The 15,092-nt window shown below is 37.1% G+C and overlaps 1 pseudogene across 1 annotated transcript in view; it reads left to right on the top strand.

The window, feature by feature from the left end:
• LOC308430287 (oocyte-specific homeobox protein 6-like) overlaps positions 1–12,829 on the top strand; it is a 43,797-nt pseudogene extending 30,968 nt beyond the window's left edge. Inside the window, exon 2 of the transcript in view lies at positions 12,295–12,829. The product of the transcript in view is annotated as an oocyte-specific homeobox protein 6-like (transcript). The remainder of the gene's footprint in view (positions 1–12,294) is intronic.
• The last annotated feature ends 2,263 nt before the right edge of the window (positions 12,830–15,092 follow it).

Genomic DNA, 15,092 nt, shown 5'->3' with positions numbered 1-15,092 from the left:
CTTTGTTCTTCCTTTGCCATCTCTTCCCCAGGAAAGAGTTCCTCGATTTCATGGTACCTGTAAATTTATGTTCCTTCTCATTCCTCAATTGTCATTAAGAACACATTTTTAGCTCAATCATACTTTTCAAAAATGACAAAGATTTTCAAAAACAGTGGTGAAGGTTTGGAATATTTTTATAAAAAGAAAGCATGCTTTAAATTTTATCTAAAAATCAAAAAATTGGATCACATACAGCAGAACTTGGCTATGAATTACTGGCCCACGTCACGGTTACTGGAAAAGCTAATCTGCTTGGTGAGCAGCAATACCAAAGCTGTTCTGAATGTAGAAACCTGAAAACACGCTCAGATTTTTTTTTTTTTTTTTTGGCTTAGGCTTTTCTCATTTCTGATGAAACTAAATATAGATGCCAAGCCTGCTGTTGTCCTTCTACTAAAGATTTAAATTTAAGACATAATACATGCCTGTCTAGACAACCCTAAAATTGTTTTAGTTACTGATGTATGAATGACTGATAAGTGTCAACTTTGCCGCCTGCACTGCATTTGGAATCCAGGCTGCTGACATTTGTCTGCCGGTGACCAATGTCTGCATTTTAGATTTACATGAAATGTTTAAGTCTTACAATTGTAAGCCTTGGTGTCCTTTTTCCTACTCCACATCCAATACAATAAAACAATTAGATCCTCAGCCATGTTTCTTCCTTTCTCACATGGGTGTTTTTAATTAAACTAGCAGGGAAGATTGTAATCAAATGAAAGGCAATGGAATTTCCTTCATTCCTTACCTAGTGAAACAATTATTAAATTCCCTAGCTTGATATTTTTCATACCGATAAAATTAATTCTGTAGCTCTAGAGAGGTTGAAAGGAAAGAGAGAGAGAGAGAGAGAGAGAGAGAGAGAGAGAGAGAGAGAGAGAGAGAGAGAGAGAGAGAAGGAGGGAGGGCAGTCTCAAGAAATCAAGCCTATAGAAGACTTCAGAAAATAATGCAAAAATGTAACTATGCTGTCTAGAAAATTGGAAACCTATTCCTATATATTTCATATAAGCTTTCCCTATTTTTCCTTTATTTGGGGAGGCTTCTGTATCTTACACACAAGAACAGAATAATAGCTTTTGAAATGTGGTTATAAGACCTAATTAGGTTATTTCTGAACCATGGTTTTGTAGAATAATGGTTTACCTTTTGTTGACCCACGATTCCACTGAAAGGAATAGTTTGCCTTGCCTGTGCTATGTTATAAATGTGTGGTTATTAAGAGCATGAATATGAAGAAAGGCTTTCCAGGCTGTGTGTCTATGAGACTGTGTTAGACATCTCATTACCCTGATACGCTGTGACATATGACATTCCCACTCGTCACCTTTCACGCTGTTTACACTGCTCATACAAATTTAAAAATTTATGTGAGAAACAATCACCCTTACATTTCAAACATATGGAGAACACTATTTACATAATTTCCAGCCAGTGAGAAAACACAGAATTAGAAAAAAAGCTCTGGACGTGATAACTCCCATGATATGAGCAATAGTTCCTGACAGCCCTCCACCTGATTTAGGCTCACATTAGACTTTTAGTTAGCAACAGTCAGTGACAATGAGATTCCTGGGGAGTCCCTGAGACTTAGCAGTTGACTCGAATATATCAATGTTTATCTTCATCACCTGTCTCTGAGATTAAGAACAGAAACTTGAGTATTTTTCACTCTCAAAGTCTTGGTTAGTGGTAAGCACTCTATGAATGCTAAGTGAATTAATGAATATTAAGAAAATAAGCAATAACTGATAGGTAAATATTATGCTGCTAAATCCAGACTCCCCTATCTGAAGACAAAATGACCCGTTCAAAAAGTTGAACCTTACACGTTCAGTACAGCATTGGGGAAAGCAGAAAGATTTCATAAGAAAAAAAAAAGAGACCCTAAAAATGAGCAGGACGTTTGTATGAAAAAAGAAGAAAACATTAAATAGGAACTTAAATTTACAATATTTCCATTATGAATTGAAGCATCAGACTTCATGAATGTAAAAGGGCCAATGAAGTTAAGCTTGAATTTTCGTCTCTTCTTTATGATTTATTTTGTTTGCATTCCAAAATGAATTCATGTTCCTTGTGGAATGCCTACTTTAATTTGGGAAGTGATTTATTTGATGAGAGGCAGATTACTTTGACTAAACATGGTGTTAGGTTAAGGATGGGACACAGGAAAAGGGTTTCTCTCTATATAAAGATATATATATATATCTTTAAATGTGAGGATGCTTTACTCATTTACAATTTTCATAGATGATAACTAGTAACTTGGTAATGACTTTTAATTATGGTTTATTTTTGATTATAATATAATTTTATCTTTCCTGTCTTTTGCTTTTCTCCCTGAAAAGCCTCCCATAAGAAAACCTTACAAACACAAATTATTTTTTTCTTATATTGTTTGGTGAGAAGCGAGTACTGAAAAAAAAATTCTGAGAAAATCAAAAGATGGTCTATTTCCAAATGTAATATCCAAATATGAATGTTAAACCACTTTGTAAATTTTGTCCTTAATCTTTTTAATTTTATCTTTCTCAAATGGAGTATTTACTTTCTGTTCATTAATATAAACAGGGACAATGATTCTATTCTTAAACACAAAAAAAGCTGTCATATAAAAACAAAAGTACAACTTATAAAAATGCTTGAACTCACAGGATAAAAGAAAGAATTTTTTAGGGTAAATTTTTATAGTTTTATTTTTTCAAGCTTTCTTTAAAAGCATGTTACTCTAGGCCAGCAAGGTACTCAGTGGAGAAAGGTGTTGCCGCCAAACCCAACACCTGAGCCATACACGCTGATCCTATATGAAGGGAGAAGAAAAGTGATTTCCAAAATATTTCTTCTGACCTTAAAACATATAAACTGTAAAACACACACACACACACAAACACACACACACACACACACACACGCATATGTGCACAAAAATAAATAAACAGAATAAAAAACTAGATTCTTTACTCTGAGAGCTATTCTTCTTGAAAATTAGCTGAAGATCTATAACTGAAGATATCTACATGTTTGGAAGGGAAATGTTGCACATGTAATGTCAGCCTGCCACATTGCAGCAACCTCTATTTAATTTGCAATTTGGATTTTAAAGGTGAATTTATACAGTAAAGAGAAAGAGAAATGAATGAAATTGGAATGGGACATCTAGAAATCAAGGGAAAATATCAAATGAATGTCTACTAGGCTTCACTCATTATTACTTTTTACCTTGCTTCAATAGAAAATATTCAGTACACCCAGCTTTCTGAGACAATTTCTGACTTAGGATTTTCATGGCTGTTCTAAAACATACGACCAAAGTGATTTATTAATGAAAGTGATTTTTCTCAATCTTACAGTTCCGAAAGGTTTGAGTCCATGACTATCATGACAAGGAGAACGGCAGCAGGCAGGCATGGTGCTGAAGGAGTAGCTAAGAGTTCACATCTTGAGATACTAGGTTTGAGGCAGACAGATCAGAGTGATGTGAGCTTCTCAAACATCAGAGTTCATCCTCAGTGACCCATTTCCTCCAACAAGGCCATACCTCATAATCCTTCATAAAAAGTTCCACCATCTGGGGACTAAGCATTCAAATATATGAAACTATGGTAGATATTCTCATTCAAACGACTAATTTAAGGTTTAAATTCTGAGTCAAACATTGTAGCTAGGAAGGCATTTGCTCGTGGAGTAGAAGCACAGGCTAAAGTAGCTGCTTCAGGTGAGAATAGACAACAATTCAAAACTATAAGATGTGAAGGCTCTGTCCCTGCTACTTGACCTGAGGGTAGACTGATGGCAGTCTGGCACAAGATTGATTGAGCCCCTATATTAATCTGATAGCTCTGGCTCTAGTAAGAAGCAAGCAAGAGAGCACAATAAACAAGGAAAAGGAGTAAAAGAGAAGAGTGTCAGTTTGATGCATAAATTCTGTTCAGGCAAACATTTTCAGTGACTCTCACACACACAGAAGCAGCCTATATGTTGTTCATCCAGTGCAAAAACTCCAGCTGAACATGGGTATGAACTGTCCTTTCCCTTGGTATGAACTTGGTATTACTCCATAATAATGTAAAGAAAATATTTTACTAATGAAAGATGATAAATTCCCTATAGAGAAAATATTTCTATACAAAATCCTGTCACTGGAATGATATAATAAAATTCTTTCCACGAATTCTTGTGAATGTGAATTCCAGCTTTTGCAGATGTAACTAAGTAAAATTAAGTTATATTACTTAAAATAATTGGGTTTGGGTGGAATTTAAATGTGATAACTGGTCTCCTTATTCAAAGGCTCAGATGCACAAAGTGTCAATTGAGGATTCAGATAGAAACAATGACTATATGAAATTCCTAGGCAAGTGGATGGAACTAGAGACTATCATTCTGAGTGAGGTTACCCATTCACAAAAGAGTACACATGGTATTCACTCACTGATAAGCAGAAACTAGACCCTAAAAGCACTGATATCCAGGAAACAAATCACAGACCTCATGAAGTTCAAATAGAAAGAAGGTCAAAATGTGGATGCCTCAGTCCTTCTTAGAATTGAGAACAAAACACTCATGAGAGGGAATAAAAAGTCAAATAGAGGAACAGGGATTAAATAAAAGATCATTCATAGACTGCCTCACCTGGAGATCTACCCCATATGCAGCCACCAACCCCAAGCATTATTGCTGATGCCTAGAAGTGCAAGAGCCGATATGGATACCACATCAGAGTCTGTGCCAGAGTAATACAGGTACAATTGAGGATGCTTGCAGCCAACCATCATTCTGAACACAGGGACCCCCAATGAAAGAGCTAAAGAAAGATTGAAGGAGCTGAAATAAATTTGCAACCCCATAGGAAGAACAACATTATCAACCAACCAAACCCTCCAGAACTACAAATGGACTAAAACACCAACCATTGATCATAAACTGAGAGACTCATGTCTTCAGTTGCTTATGTAGCAGAGGATAGCATTGTCTGGCATCAATGGGAGAAGAGGCCTTTGGTCCAGAGAAGGCACATTTTTCCAGTATAGGAGAATGCCAAGGCACTGAGGTGGAAAGGGTGATTTGGAGAGGAAGCGTCTTCATGGAAGCAAGGGGAGGGAGAGGGGAAAATGGAACTGGGGATACAGGATAACATTTGAAATATAAATAGAGAACATTCAATAAAATGATAATAAATAATTAAAAGAAGATATTGTAAAGGGCTGAAACTCAAACATCTGTAATTTTAAGAAGAACTGTATGGTTCAGGAAAGCTTTAGAGAATCCTTTTCAGAATCCCAACCTAAAGGATGGAAAAGAGTACATTTCTGTTTATTTAAGATTCCACTTTGCCAGAACTTGTTATGATGGACTTGAGAATATGGCCAAATAGAATGCAAAATTTGAAAATTAAGGCAGATGTGCCTCGCAATTCAGAACAATTATTATTTACTCTAGCTTACTTTCTGCTGTTATGTTTCTCAGCAACATTGCCTTAGAGACCACCATTCAACATCCAAGAGAGGCAATGTAGAAGCTCCAAACAAGAACCTGGAGGCAAGCCTAAAGTAGAGTAATATAGAAGACCTTGAGACTTTAGACTAGAAACATGGTTAGACGTATCTAAAGGGTCCATCTGGAAGAATCATTTAAGACTGTAGTGTTGAAAAGAAAGTGAAACTTGCAGGCCCTACTAAAGAGATTTCAGAGGGGATATAATTTTAGCAGTTGGGACAGAGCCTGTTCTTGTGATATTTCCACAAAGAAGGTTTCTGAATTGTGTCCTCATCCGGAACAATCTAACTGTGGCTAAATTAAAGAGTTTTGTACTTTCTGTGGCAAAGAAGATTTTGAGGCATCACGTGGTTATTAGTGATCATCCCTATGCATATCTACGATGGTGAACAGAAGGAAGATCAAAAAATAGAAAACACACAATATATATTGGGAGGAGAAAACAATCCCCCCAAAAAGGTAATCTTGAAACCAGAGTCAAAAAAATAAACAGCTTAAAGAAAAGCCTGCTGCTGACAAGGTATAAGGGAAAGGCAAGAACCAATCGCTGAAAACAAGATGACAAGAGGAAAGCCAAAGAACGTACACAAGGGAAACCAAGACAACCTGGCAACACCAAAACCCAGCTCTCCCATCACAGCAAACAGGAGAATGCCAAAACTCCAGAAAAAGAAGACTCGGACCCGAAATCCTGCCTCAGGGTGATGATAGAGACATTTAAACAAGAACAGGAGGAAAAGCATAAAGAATTAGAAGCTTTTAAAAAGGAAACAAGAAAAACACTCAAAGAACTCAAAGAACTAGAGTAAAACAGAACCAAACACATGAAAGAATGGAAGAAGGAATTTAAAACAGAAATGGCCACAATAAAGAAAACACGAAAAGAAACAAGCCTTGAGGTAGAAAACCTAGAAAAGAAATCAGGAGTCAAAGATGCAAGCATTTCCAACAGACTACAAGAGATGGAAGAGAGAATCTCGGGGGCTGAAGACAACATTGAAAACATAGACAGAACAGTCATAGAAGATGCAAGAACAAAAAAGCTCCTAACCCAAAATGTCCAAGAAATCCAGGACAAAATGAGAAGACCAAATCTAAGGATAATGGGAATACAAGAGGGCGAAGAATATCAACTAAGAGGCACAGTAATTATCTTCAACAAAATCTTAGAAGAAAAATTCTCTACCCTTAAGAATGAGATGACCATGAGCATAAAACAAGCCAACAGAGCTCCAAATACGTTGGACCAGAAAGAAATTCCTGCTGACACATAATAGTCAAAACACCAAGTGCCCAAAGCAGGAAAGAATACCAAAAGCAGTAAGAGAAAAGGGTCATGTAACATATAAAGGCAGACCAATCAGAATCCCACCTGATTTCTCAAAACAGAATATGAAAGCTTGAAGAGACTGGACAGATATCATTCAGACCCTAACAGAGCAAAAGTGTTAGCCCAAGCTGCTATACCCAGCAAAGTTCTCAATCACCATAGATGGAGAGACTACAATATTCCAAAACAAACCTAAATTTACACAGTATCTGAAAAAAAAAACCCAGCACTACAATGAATTATAGGTGGAAAACCCAATACAAGGAGGGAAACTACATCCTAATAAAAAGTGCTAAGCAAGAAAACCAAAAGAAGAAAGACACACTGGCACAATTCAACCTTAAAAGCAAAAATAGCAAGAAACAGCAACCACTATTCCTTGATATCTGTTAACATAAATGTCTCAATTCTCCATTAAAAATATATAGGCTATTAGACTGGATACATAAACAAAACCCAGCATTTTGCTGTGTACAGGAAACTCATCTCAGAGACAAAGACAGACACTATCTCAGAGTAAAAGGTTGAAAAAAATGTCCAAGCAAATGGCCCCAAGAAAGAAGATGGAGTGGACTTTCTAATATCGAATAAAGTAGATTTTCAACGAAAAGTTATCAAAAAAGCTAAGGAAGGACACTTTTTACTCATTACAGAGGAAATTTGTCAAGAGGAACTCTCAATTCTCAACATATATGTTCAAAATACTAAAGAACACATATTCATAAAAGAAACCTTACGAAAGCTCAAAAAATACATTGTGCCCCACACAATAATAGTGGGAGATCTCAATAAACCACTCTCACCAATGGACAGATCATGGAAACAGAAACTGAACAAAGGAAACTGTAAAACTAGCAGAGGTTACGAACCAACTGGAATTAATAGATATCTATAGAACACATCATCCTAAAACAAAAGAACACATCTTCTTCTCAGCACCGTATGGCACCTTCTCGAAAATTGACCAAATAATTGGTCACAAAATGGGCCTCAATAGATAAAAGAATATTGAAATACTCCCATGCATCCTTTCAGATCACCACTGTCTAAGACTGATCTTTAATAACAACAAAGACAACAAAAAACCCATATACACATGGAAACTAAACAATGCTCTATTAAATGATAGTAGGGTGAAAGAAGAAATAAAGAAAGAAATTAAGGATTTTCTAGAATTCAATGAAAAGGAAAACACAACATACCCAAACCTAGGGGATGCAATGAAAGCAGTACTGAGAGGAAAACTCATAGCCCTAAGCGCTTGCAAAAAGAAACTGGGGAGAGCATACATCAGCAATTTGACAGCACAGCTAAAATCTCTAGAACAAATAGAGGCAGATACACCCAAAAGGAGTAGAAGTCAAGAAATACTCAGACTCAGGGAAGAATTAGACTTATACAAACAAAAAGAACCATTCAAAGAATCAACAAAACAAAGAGCTGGTTCTTTGAGAAAATTAACAAGATTGATAAACCATTAGCCAGACTAACTAGAGGGCAAGAAGAGAGTATCCAAATTAACAAAATCAAAAAGGAAAGCGGAGACATAACTGAAACTGAGGAAATTCAAGAAATAATCAAATCCTACTATAAAAGCATATATACGCAACAAAGCTGGAAAATATGAAGGAAATGGATGAATTCCTAGACAGTTACCAGAACTAAAGTTAAAAAAGGACCAAGTAAACCATCTAACTAATCCCATAACACATAAAGAAATAGAAGAAATCATCAGAAGCCTCCCAACCAAAAAAGCCCAAGTCCAGAGGGTTCAGTGCAGAATGTTATCACACATTTATTGATGACCTAATACCAATAATCTCTAAAGTATTCCACAAAATAGAATCAGATGGAAAACTACCTAACTCATTTTTTCAGGCTACAATAACCCTCATTCCTAAACCACACAAAGACCCTATAAGGAATGAGAACTTCAGACCAATTACACTTATGAACATTGATGCAAATATACTCAACAAAATCCTTGCAAACCGAATCCAAGAACACTTCAAAATAATCATTCACTATGGTCAAGTAGGCTTCATCCCTGGGATGCAGGGATGGTTTAATATAGGGAAATCCATCAATGTCATCCACCATATAAACAAACTCATAGAAAAAAATCACATGGTAATCTCACTATATGCTGAGAAATCATTTGACAAAATTCAATGCCCCTTTATGGTAAAAGTCTTGAAAAGAACAGGAATCCAAGGCCCATAACTAAACATTATGAAAGCAACATAAAGCAAGTCAAGAGTCAACATCAAACTTAATGGTGGGAAACTTAAAGCAATCCCGCTAAAATCAGGGACTTGACAAGGCTGCCCACTCTCCCCCTACATTTTCAACACAGTATTGGAAGTCCTTGCCGGAGCAATGAGAGAGCAAAAGGAAATCAAAGGGATACAAATTAGAAAGGAAGATGTAAAAACATCACTATTTGCAGAAGACATTATAGTGTACTTAATTGACCCCACATATTACAACAGAGAACTTCTACAGCTGATAAACAAGTTCAGCGAATGCCTGGATATAAAATTAACTCAAACAAATCAGTAGCCTTCCTGTACTCAAAGGACAAATATGTGAAGAAACAAATTAGGGAAAAGATACTCTTCACAATAGTCAAAAAACTATGAAATACTTTGGTGTGATTCGAACTAAGCAAGTGAAGGACCTGTATGACAAGAACTTCAAACCTCTAAAGAAGGATATCAAGGAAGATCTCAGGAAATGGAAAGATCTCCCATGTTCATGGATTGGAAGGATCAACATTGTAAAAACGGCCATCTTACCCAAAGCAATCTACAGATTCAGTGCAATCCCCATCAACATTCCCACCCAATTCTTCATTGAGTTAGAAAGAGCAATGTGCAATTTCATCTGGAATCACCAAAGAACTAGAATAGCGAAATCCATCCTCAACAACAAGAAAACACCTATTAGAATCCCTATTCCTTGCCTCAAGCTATATTACAAGGCAATTGTGCTAAAAACTGCATGGTACTGGTACAAAGATAGTCTCATGAATCAATGGAATAGAATAGAAGATCCAGAAATGAGCCCTCACATGTATGGCCACCTGATTTTTGACAAAGGTGGTGTAAACATTCAATGGAAAAAGGAAAGCCTATTCAACAAATGGTGTTGGTCAACTTGGCACTCAGCATGCAGAAGAATGAAAATAGACCCTTTCTTATCTCCTCGTACAAAGCTCAAGTGTAAGTGGATTAAAGATCTCTGCATTAAACCAGGTACACTGAAACTATTAGATGAGAAAGTAGGGGAAACCTTAGAACATAGGCACAGGAGAAAATTTCCTGAACAGAACACCAATGGCTCATGCTCTAATTACAAAGATTGACAAATGTGACTTAATGAGATTACAAAGTTTCTGTAAGGCTAAGGACACTGTCAAGGAAACAAAATGGCAGCCAACAGAGTGAGAAAAGATCTTTACCAACCCCATATCTGATAGAGGCCTAATATCCAAGGTATACAAAGAACTCAAGAAGATAGACACCAGAGAATCAAACAACCCTATTAAAAAATGGGGTAAGGAGCTAAACAAAAAGTTTATAATTGAAAAATATCGAATGGCTGAGAAGCATCTAAGGAAGTGCTTAGCCATCCGGAAAATGCAAATCAAAACAAGCCTGAGATTCTACCTCACACCAGTCCAATTGTCCAGGATCAAAAATTCACATGATAGCAGATGCTGACGAGGATGTGGAGAAAGAGGAACACTTCTCCCCTGTTGGTGGGGTTGTAAAGTGGTAAAACCAATATGGAAATCAGTCTGGCGAATCCTCAGAAAATTGGATATTGTACTACCTGAAGACTCAGTTATTCCACTTCTGGGCATATACCCCAGAGACTCTCCAATAAATAACAAAGACACATGCACCACAATGTTCATTGCAGCTCTATTCATAATAGCCAGAAGCTGGAAAGAACCCAGATGTCCTTCAATAGATGAATCGATACAAAAATTGTGGTACATTTATACATTGGAGTACTACTCAGCTATCAGAAACAATGACTTGATGAAATTCTTAAGAAAATGATGCATCTAGAGAGTATCATCCTGAGTGAGATAACTCAGTCACAAAGAACAAATATAATGTGCAGTCACTGATAACTGGATCCTAACCCCAGAAAGCTCTGAACAACCCAGAAACTACTCACAGACTGTGTAAAATTTGAGAACAGAAAAAAAAAAAAAAAAAAAAAAAACAGAAAAAGAAAAACATTTTTCTTAATCATTACATACCATGAAAACTTTGAGTAATTCCAGGTTACATCCTGTTTTCATGTACTTTCTGCTCATTGTAACTGGTAAGATTTTAATGCACAATATCAAACCTTAAAAAAGAAAGTCAAGCACTAACAAAAATGTATTCCTATACTTTTATCTAAAAATGCTTAAAATTTGTACATTTATCTTTGTTTTTTAAAATAATGTTGTTCAATTTTAAAAAAATGAATGGACACAATTCAGAGACTTCCGTGGTTAGTTAGGCAAATGTAAAATCTGAGGAGGAGGCCATCAGGGCAGGAAAACCAGCAGTCTCACCTAAACCAGATCCCTGAGATCTCAAAGACACTGAAGCACCAATCAGGCAGCATATACGAGCAGGTCTCAGGACCTTGAGACATATACAGCTGAGGTCTGCTTAGCCTGTCCTCAGTGGGAGTAGACAAGTCACCCTTATCATTTCTTGCGCAGCTCATGGAGGCATCCTGCCTGTGACCCCAGCAGCAAGAAACACAAATCTATTGTTACTATGCCTTTTATAGTAAGATTTAACTGTAGGTCCTTTGAGTAGAAGTCAGACAGAGGATTGAGAAAACTACAGCAGACCTTTGGAATTCAGGTTCTCCTGTAGGAACATGTTCCAAGAGGCTTAGAGCTCACATATGCCCCAAGGTCCCCCATAGCATTCAAAATTCACAATGTCTTCAGTTCAAATGTCTTTTAATGCACCCATAGAATCCAGTTTCCAGGTGCCTCAAGAGCTTGCAAGGAATTTGCCTTGCCAAGTGTGTCTAAGTTCCCTAGTGACACCAACAAGTCCAACACAACCATATCTTTCAATTCCTGAAAGGGACAAACATCATCAAGAGTCCCAAAGACCATCACGAAAATCAAGAACATAAACACAACCAGGTCATAAAATGGACCCATCTTTAACAATACAGGGAAGTCTCTTGGTGCAACCAAGTCATCAGAAACCTTCAAGATTCTCAGGGAGATCTGGTTCCCAGAGTTCTGTAGGACCCAAGGGGCTGTCAGCTAAATATGGTGACTGACAAACCAGCCTTGTGGCTCCAAGGAAGCACCAGAAAATACGCACTGTGTACTCCAAGGAGCAGAGGCGCTTGCTGCAAGAACATTTTGACGAGTGCACCCAAACCAGGAGCAACGCTTGGCATTGGCATTGCTGATTGGTGTGACAGACTGAGATTCAGGTCTGGTTCAAGAACCACTGGGCTAAATCCAAGCGGAAGAATCCCCAGAATGTTCCAGCAGCACTGCCAGAGACAAATGGAAGCCCTAAAGCTGGTCCTGATTCAACCCATTTTTTCAGATTCCTTACGTGTTGTTGCCTCTGCCAGCGGAGAGTCTATGAGTTCAGGCACACTTCCTCTGGATTCCACTCCCAAACTCAGCTGCATCCAGGAATCTTCTCTGAATCATGATCAAGACTGTGATGGTGCCAGGTGTAGTCAGGAAGAAGACCTGCTTGATGGCTGTGCCCCTGTTACAGTTGGGGACTCTGGTCAGTCAGTAGCAGTTGAAGCCCAGACTGACCTAGCTGTAGCTGAAGCTCCAGCTTTCCAGAGGATGCTCAAGATTCAGGTTTATCTGCTGAGGAGCTCTGGCAACAGATTCTTGAAGACTTTGACAAGTTGGAGGACTGGTATAGTTGTAGATATATTCCACCTCCATAAAACACCTTTTACTGCCTTGACTTATCCAGGACTTTATAGCAAGGAAGAGATGTGTTTGTACATATTCTTAATCCATGTATTTGGAGAAATTTAGCAGGCCTTTCTGTAGTAGTTTCACATTACTATGCTTCATACAGTGGGATTGTTTAAAACACAATTAAAAATAGTCATCCCTTAAAAAAAAAAAAGAAAGGAAAGAAAAGCCTGCTGCTGAATACAGTAAAGGAAGTGGTGCTCTTGGGGTGAGATTGCACATAGAAATCCTGTGAACTGAAAGAAAAAGGCACAAGTACTAGCAATTCAAGGATAAGGCCAGATTATAGCCCCAACAGGAAGCAGAATTTGACAGCCTTGGTCACAGGATTCTGACTTCATCAAAAGGATTCAATATTTAAGTAGTTTTTAGATCTTCTCCAAGGTTGAAGAAAGTCTCTGAGGCCAGGTATGTATGAAGGCCTAAAGAGACCATTGCATAAAGCTGTGATAATGAAGCCTGGATTTTGTTGGCGACCCTACAATAATGGAGATGCCAGAAACATGCTTGCTACCATGCTTCCCACCATGGTAGTCATGGACCAAACCTCTGTAAATATAGGCAATCTCACAATTAAATAGTTTCTTTGTAAGTTGCCTTTTAATGGTGTCATTCCACAACAATGTAATAGTTGCTAAGATAATATGTATCCATATATTTAAAAAGAAAAGACATATTTTTAATAATCATGCAATTATAATTAGAATATAAAACAAAACCAGAAAATTGAAAACAAATCAACAGTAAGTACATTAACTGAAGAATAAAGACAAGGAAAGAGGCATTTAAAATAAGAGGGAGAGAGAGAACATGGGCTATGGAATAATAAAGAGGCTATTGATACATAGATATGCATATAATGGCTGAAATTTCCCCAAAATTGTTGTAAGTTTCTGAAATACTGTAATGGAAGGGTTAATCTCTGACAGCAGAAATGGAAAGAAATCATGGCTAGACATGCCAATGCCAATGTGTTAACAGTCAATTTGGAAAGAAAACTCTTGAAAACAGACAAAACAAAACGAAATATCTCAAACAAGAAAACTAAAATTAAATTAATCATGAACACATTATTGTAGACTGAAAAGGCCAAGACATCATGACAAGAAAGAAATCCTAGAATTTAATTTAATGTAAAAGAAATTAATTTTAGATAATGTCAAGAACATCTTTCTCAATTATATCACAGATACCTTCTAGAGCTGAAGAAAAGTGTATCTAGAATTAAGCTTGGATGGGAAAGCATGAAGTCAAAGTTGCATTGACTATTTGGAGCATAGGATCCTTGTCTTGTCAGGTCACTAATTGCTGTACACAAAGAGTCAGCCACAGTGTGCACAGTTGTGTTTCCTGGGGACGTGGAATATACAGAGTAGGAAAATGGTATCCCATTGTGGTTAAGTTATCCAGTATTATCTATCAGCCACCAAACTGTTAGAAGTAGAGCAGTAAGGGGAGGGGCAGTATGTTCCTGAACTCACAGCTGCTGTTATATTTTTGCACAGGACCTGCAGATAATGAAGCCAATCCAAACTCTTGCATTAATAGGGTGTAGTGTGTTTAGATGGTATCATCCCTAACTGATAAGCTAATGACTGTTGGTGACTGCTGGGTGAAGGAGACTCAGGTATTTTCATGGGTATGGCCCTAGTATCTTATTTATACTTTAGTTGTTAGCATTACATTCATATGAATAGACAGAACTATTCGGTCTCAGTGTATTAACAGAGAGAGGGAGACAGAGAGTCAGAGAGAAAGACAGAGATGGAGAGATTGAGAGAGACTGAGGAAGTTGGGAGAAGGGTATGAGCAAAATTCTGAAAAAATTTGGAAGAGAGGGATATAACAAATACATTATATAATTATGAAATTATTAATGAACATTTTTTAAGTAGAGATGCTATATTCCAACCTTTATAGTGATGGCTTTAAAACATAATGTGGTTATACATAAAAACAGTAAAAAATAGACATTAGAATAATGTGGATATGTATGTTTCATATACAACACTAATATTTAATTGTTTATTTTAAGAAGCTTTAAAAGCCCGAAGCAAATCCTTAGCCAAACTAACTAGAGGGAACAGAGACAACATTTAAATTAATAAATTCAGAAATGAAAAGGAAGAGAAAAGAACATAAACTTAGGAAATTCAGAGACTGCCTCACCTGGTGATCTACCCCATATGCAGCCACCAAACCCAAGAACTATTGCCTATGCCAAGAAGT

The sequence above is a fragment of the Micromys minutus genome (assembly GCF_963924665.1).
Source record: "Micromys minutus genome assembly, chromosome: 15".
NCBI classification, from domain to species: domain Eukaryota; kingdom Metazoa; phylum Chordata; class Mammalia; order Rodentia; family Muridae; genus Micromys; species Micromys minutus.
This window is presented reverse-complemented; position numbering and strand designations above follow the sequence as displayed.